This window comes from Asparagus officinalis, chromosome 3, assembly GCF_001876935.1.
Source record: "Asparagus officinalis chromosome 3, Aspof.V1, whole genome shotgun sequence".
Classification (NCBI taxonomy): Eukaryota; Viridiplantae; Streptophyta; class Magnoliopsida; order Asparagales; family Asparagaceae; genus Asparagus; species Asparagus officinalis.
The window spans coordinates 10,246,918-10,254,417 of NC_033796.1; positions in this window are offsets into that span (position 1 = coordinate 10,246,918).

Below are 7,500 nucleotides of genomic sequence, written 5' to 3' on the forward strand. Positions count from 1 at the left end.
ATGAGCAGTGTAATGATATTCGACACACTCAGTGGAGATCATGACCTGCAGTTGATAGAGCGTTATTGAAATGCCTCAATTGTCACAAATGGCCTGAATAAAACCTTCTTTACTGGTCTTTGGTGTCATCCATATATAAAGACAGAGAAATCTAAATACTACAACAATCAACAGCTCGAACGCAGCTCCAATCGCTGCCAAGCACAGCTCGAACGCAGCTCCAATCCCTGCCCAAACGCAGCTCATCCATCCTCCAATCGCTGCCAAGCACAGCTCGAACGCAGCTCCAATCGCTGCCAAGCACAGCTCGAACGCAGCTCCAATCGCTGCCAAGCACAGCTCGAACGCAGCTCCAATCGCTGCCAAGCACAGCTCGAACGCAGCTCCAATCGCTGCCAAGCACAGCTCGAACGCAGCTCCAATCGCTGCCAAGCACAGCTCGAACGCAGCTCCAATCGCTGCCAAGCACAGCTCGAACGCAGCTCCAATCGCTGCCAAGCACAGCTCGAACGCAGCTCCAATCGCTGCCAAGAACAGCTCGAACGCAGCTCCAATCGCTGCCAAGAACAGCTCGGTCGATATTTGGCTTATTAACCGAATTATTTTCGGTTCAAACAACTCTATCATTAGAGTTTGTTACTTGTTCTGAATCACTAAACTCGTCAAGAGTTATCAACCAGACAAGACAGTTGTTCCAGTGAGTATAGATATTCGGATCGTCAACGAGAAGCAAACTCGACGCGAACAATCGAGGGAGGCATCTCATCGCTACCAAGAAGAACCCAGAATTAAACAAAGGAGAGAATCCAGATCATTCTCTTCTCTTTTGTAATCGGAAATCCAATTGTAATTGAGAGCTGAGAGAATTGTAATCATTCTTTTTCTAAACAGTTAGAGAGAATAAAATCAAGTACAGTTCTTTCATTATTTTCTTATTTGCAAATTTTCCACCAAACAATCATTATATTTGTAATGGATTTCAATGTTTGTTATGTCACAAGATGAACAATCTCATGCTGATGAACTCTTCCGCTTTTAATGTTGTAATGGATTTCAATGTTTGTTATGTCACAAGATGAACAATCTCATGCTGATGAACTCTTCCGCTTTTAATGTGGCTGATTAGTCTCTCATGATTTTCTATATTCCAGGCAATATCTGAGGTGAAGGAGAACTTACATAAAGATTTAAATAAGGAGCCAACAGAAGGCGAATCGGCAGCTACAGTGAACATGACTGTGTCGGAAATAAGAAAACATATAGAGGTTGGTCAAGCAGCAAGGAACAAACTAATCAAGGTACTCACATAATGTGTCAATATCTTATGATGTTTTCCTAGAGAAATATCTTATTTAATGTTATGTGCTAGAATCAAATTGAATCATAAATTTGGCTTCATCTTTGTTGGTCTATGTAATTTCGAATACGACCAATACATACCGATATGAAATTCACTAATTCTTACTTTTCATCCCCTTCCTTTATTTGAAGGAAAGAAAACTCACCTTCGATATAACTTTTAGTGCGTCATTTTACCTAATGATATGTTAGAAAATATTGAATATAAAACTTTAAAGAATAAGGATATCACTAGTACAAAACAGGTCAGCCCAAACGGTTGTAACTGTTTGGGAAAATACAGTCCCAAACGGTTACAACCGTTTGGGCAAGAAAAAAACCGTTTGGGCTAAAGCCATTGGGGATAAGTTTTCCCCAACGATCACCCAAACGGTTGTAACCGTTTGGACAGAGGCCCAAATGGTTACAACCGTTTGGACAAAATGCCAAACGGGTGTAACCGTTTGGGATGTAAAAACTGTCCAAACGGTTGGAACCGTTTGGACAGATTTTTAGCCAAACGGTTGTAACCGTTTGGACAGATTTTTGTCCAAACGGTTTAAACCGTTGGCCGGTTGATTTTAAATTTTGGGTGTTTTATTTATCTACCTGCTTACATTTAATATATACATCTCACAAAATAATTTCTCAATATCTCACAATGAAATCAAAAACATATACATACACAAAAATGTCTCAAACAATGCTAAATATCCAATATTATATATACATACACAATGATTACTCAATATATAATATTAGAGACAAAGCATATACATATGCAATGATTACTCAATATCTCTGTGTTGAAAAATTTCAAAAGAGATGTATCATATAATAACATTCTATTCCACTATCTGAACATTCATTCTCGGTAACTCAAGTGTACACCCCGCAATCTAGGCTACTGCAAGTACAAAAATAGGAAGTACAACTATAAAAAATTTCATGGAACCGCAATATATAAATTCTATGTATCGGCAAATATAGCAAAACAACATAGGAATAGGTTGAATACACTCACCCACGTTGTTGCGGTACATCAACACCTTCTATCTCATGACAAGAGTTAATATCTATATTCCACTCATCGGGGATGGATGTCATAAGCTTCGCTCTAAAATCATTGGCATCGGACATATATCTGCGTAGAGAAGAGTAATGATGAAACCTTTTCTCTTTTATAGATAACACCAACATATGCCAATGAAATGAAGTTAGAAGTGGGAAAATAATCTTATCAAGTGCGACGAAACGTGTACTAGTTATTGGCTTAAACATGCGTTCGACACTTGACGGATTATTTTCGTTTATGCATCTCTACAAAAAACCAAAGAGAGAATTATTTTTAGTATCGAAGATAATACATGAATAATACTTATAATCTCCAATCGAGAATCCACTTACAGTAACCCATGGACTGCAGATGTATATGTTCTTCGCATAATTTGGACGCATCTCCATCAACATATTTAGAAGCACAACATAGGAGGCTATAACTTGAAAATGCACATAATAAAAAATTGAAGGTTATGTGCTACACGTGCATTGTGTGAAACGCAAGTACAAAAAAGGGAACTTACGTCGCAACCAATTGCTTCGCCTTTAAGTAATTCTAATGCATCCTTACGAGTTACCAAAGCACCACTTGATGACCACACTAATGTCTCCCTACATATGAAAAAACTTACTAAATATGTCGATGAAAACACAATAAAAGTCATAAAAATAGGTCTTTCGATATTCCTTACATTGTCATCTTTTTGTCCCTCCAAAAGTTATCGAGTACTTCTCGTTCATCATCCCTTACTTCCTTCCTTCCCGGGTATTTTGGTACACCTTTAGGATTATAAAGCGGGACAAAGGGATCACGTGTAGATGGTCCGGTGAGCCGCGATCTTGATAGAACCGTTCGTTTAATGGAAGGGGTTCTACGCTTGCCTTCAATCACCGCAATATCGCGTGGGCTAAGCAGAAAGGCGTCATCATCCGGTTCAATTGACTCGCTGACAACATCGTCATTAGCACCATCTCCACCATCATCATCTCCACCATCATCTTTTTTATCTACATTCAATCTACATCTTCATCCTCATCCACATCACCACCATCCCCCTCATCTCTATCATCCTCCTCATCTCTATCATCCTCCTCATTCCTGCCATCCTCATCGCCGCCATCACTATCATCTTCATCATCCCCGTCATCCTCATCTCCGATATCACTATCGACATCCTCTTGCCTTCCACCGAATATTTCCCTCTTCATCTTCAAGAGAATGTTTAATTCAACTTTCTTTTCATGGATGAGCCGATCCAAATCAGCTTCAGTGATTACCTACATGTAAACAACCCAAGCACAGTTACATTCATGAATAAAACCAACGAAAGCATAGATAATTCACCAACATCAAATAATAAGTTCTATTTTAGCAAAAAGCACATTAAATTACTATTTGAACCCACATAATAATTGGAAAAGTAACATTACATACAAATAAACCATTATACCTTTCCCTTGAATTTTGAAGAGGTAGCTTCTTTAGTGGAAGTGGCGGCTTCAGCAATCCTCTTTTGAAATTGTAGAGACCTCGAGCCCTTATGATATTGGCTAAAATTATCCGGGTCTCTAATTAAATTCTGCAATGCATTCCTCCGTAAAGGTTTTGGACACTTGTAGAAGCTTAGGATGGGTGGTAGGGATTCAGCTCCTACGCGAAGGCTTAGCTTTCCGACAAGCTCATAAAACCATATCTGTGAACAGTTGATAATTTTAGTACAACAATAAATATGACTAAATGAACTAAATATATAAAATGAAAAATGACATAAATATAGAAAATGTTAACTTACCACCAAAACCGATGCAAAACCCCCCATATAACCACCTCTACTTCGATTTCCCTCCGACCTCTTGGTGATGGTCTTTTTAGCCTTAACCATCTCAGTCCTTAACACACTGAACACTGCTTCAGCCCAATTGTACTCATTAAGAGTGTCCAATTTCTCCGCATATCTAAATGCAAATAAAGGGCAACCCATATTAGCTTGAGGGCATAATATAAAGCCTATGATGAAAGCCACGAGCATCTGTGGCACAAGAGGATCTCTACGCTCAGCCATCTCCTGAATAAGTTCACCCATCCTACCCCTTCTAGCACAAACAATCTTCTTCTTTTCCTCGTTACTTTTCTTCTTTCCTCTCCTAGTCCTACACTTGCTATCCTCCATGATTTTTGTCTTCGACCTAAACGATAGCACGAGCTTGTAGATTGTCTCGCAATCGCTTCTATGGAACCTCGTGTCTACAATAGATCCTCCCATCGGAAGACCCGTAATTCTTGCAACATCTTGAACACTAAAAGAGGTCCATTTTCCTCCAATCTTGAAGCTATTTTTTTCAGCATCAAAGACTTCCAGCAAGCAATCCACTAGAACAGGGTGAATTGGAACATTAGCAACATCCAAATACCCAACGAAAGGTGTATCTCGAAGGGCTGTCCGATGATCCTCCAATGATGTAGAAGAAATATAATTTTGGAGGAGGTCTCGAAAGTAGCTAATATTTGATGGAATTCTAACCACATCCATCTTGTGCTTTTCTGCAACCAAAAAAAATTAAGCCAACGTTAGTATCATATCAATATTATACTTTTTTGAAAATGGATGCATAGTGAATATCCATTCTATCCCCGGTGAATATTTCTGTGCTGTATGTCGTATGCTCATTATACCAAACGAGGCTTTACAAGCACAATGCGCACATTTATACTGTAAACGGTGCCTAGCTTATCTTGTAGCCACTACTACTGCATGTCCTTATGATGGCTATATTGTGACTGAAGCAAGCTCTAAGGTTTATTCTTCTTTCGTTTTTCTTTTATTTTTTACATGAGTCTGAAGTTTACTTAAATTTCTTAACATCAAAACTGCAGCCTCTGGTAGAATCTAGCAAAGAACTTGTAGAGGCCATTGGCAAAGTAGCTGTACACTGGGGAGAAAGAGAGAGGGGCGTTTTGGGGTTTTAACCGTGTGGTGCTTTGGATTATTTAGTTTAAATTGCAAATTATCTTCAGTTGAATCATAAACACTCGCAAAGTAAATATAAGTTCAATGACAGCCATTTGTTTCACTGCAACTATCAGCAACAACTAGCAAAAGGGAAGCACTTTCACATAAATGACATCAACTTGCAAAATTTTGTGCTACAGAGTGGTCCAGAAGCAAGTTAATGCATCCCCATAACTGGCGTGAATTTGTGAGTCCAATCCATTCATCCAATCTACCTATCAAAATCCTGACAGCCCACTATTTCAAATTTCAAAGTAGAAGCACAGATAAGGCCTAGGTCATACAACTATAGCTCCATAATTCAAAATGCTCAACATAAGGCACATCCAACTATGAAAAACCTCAATTAGAAGAAAATATTACACAATCAAACAAATTGAAGTACAGGAGCATACTTACTTAACTCAAGGCACAGAGACTGATAGCAGTCAGAGCATACTTACTAAACTCAGGGACTGCGACGGCGACTAACGGCGTGGTCACTGCGACGGCGAAGGGCCACGGGGACTGCGACGGCGAGCTTACAACGACGGTTAAGAGAGAGAGAGAGAGAGACGGTGTCGGCGTCGGCGACGGCGAGCTTACGACGACGAGAAGGGGACGGAGGTTTTCCGATTAGGGCGAAATGGGGGAAATGAGGAAGAGAGAGGAACGGGGTTACATTTGGGGGCTGTTGAAAGGATATTATGGGAATTTTACTATGTTTTTGTATAAATACATATGTCTACATTTACTGTATTTTGTAATTTGGGCTTAAACATAAATACCCAAAGATCTTTGGGTTTATGGATAAATGAAATAGTAAATGGGTTTATAGGTAAAGATGGGTAATCATTTGGGCCTAGAAATAAAAAGCCCTTATTTTTATCTTTGCATGAATATTTTTGTGTTCATGTTATGTTTTCTTAAATAATTTATGTGATTGAATATGAAAGCAAAAACCTAAATGGTATATGAATGTGATACATATGAACGTGATTTTTATATATTAAAAAATTAAAAAAAATAAAAACATCCTAGACGGGATTTCCGTCTAGGATGAGCATCCTAGACGAAAATTCCGTCTAGGATGTTTTGGGGTTCCGTCTAGGATGTTTTGGGTATCCTAGATGGAATTTCCGTCTAGGATACTCATCCTAGACGGAAATTTTTTCTGTCTAGGATGAGTACCCTAGACGAAAATTCTGTTTAGACATCCTAGACGGAATTTTCATCTAGACGGAATTTTCATCTAGGATGCTCATCCTAGACGGAAATTCCGTCTAGGATTATCCTAGACCGTTTTCTGTTTCGTCTAGAATATTCCGTCTAGGATGTATCCTAGATGAAATTTCCGTCTAAAATTCTACATCCTAGACGGAAACTTACTAGACGCGTATTGTAGACGGAATTTCATCTAGGATAATCATCCTAGACGGAAATCTGATTTTTCTAGACGGAAATTTCCGTCTAGGATGCCTCATTTTTAATAGTGATATTTTAAATATTCTTTGTTAGAACTATATGTATTTTAACATTGTCTAATATTTTGAAAAAAATATGTATTTATTTTTCATGTCAACAAAAAATTAAGTCTTAGACGATAAACCAACAGGAGTAATGACGAAAATTTCTTAGAGCTCTTGAATGATCGATGTTTTCGGGTTCTTTCAGTGATGCAAGTTGTGTGATGGTTTTTAAGTTTTGTCCTTGCAAAACTTATATCAGTTGTACTTATATGAGAAAAGATAGTGAATTTGCTTGGTGAGGAATTGTGGAGTTATACATATTTGGCGGACCATATAAAAAGTCCCTTGTGTTGCATTGGTGCTTGATCTCTACAATGTGGTGCTTGTTTGTGTGTTCTATAATCCCCAACAATATCCGTGATCAGTATAATGATATATCCAAATGTGATCAGTACTAATGTCTCTCATCTATGTCTGATCAGCTTACAACCCTAAACGCGCTTTATGAATTCTGTCTTGGCTATAAATAAAAAAAGTTGGTTTATCTTTGGCACAACACAATATAACGATATCAGGTTCCACTTCTAAACAAGGAAAATTTTGTACCCGTTTATTAGCAAATATACAATTGATCTCCATAGTTG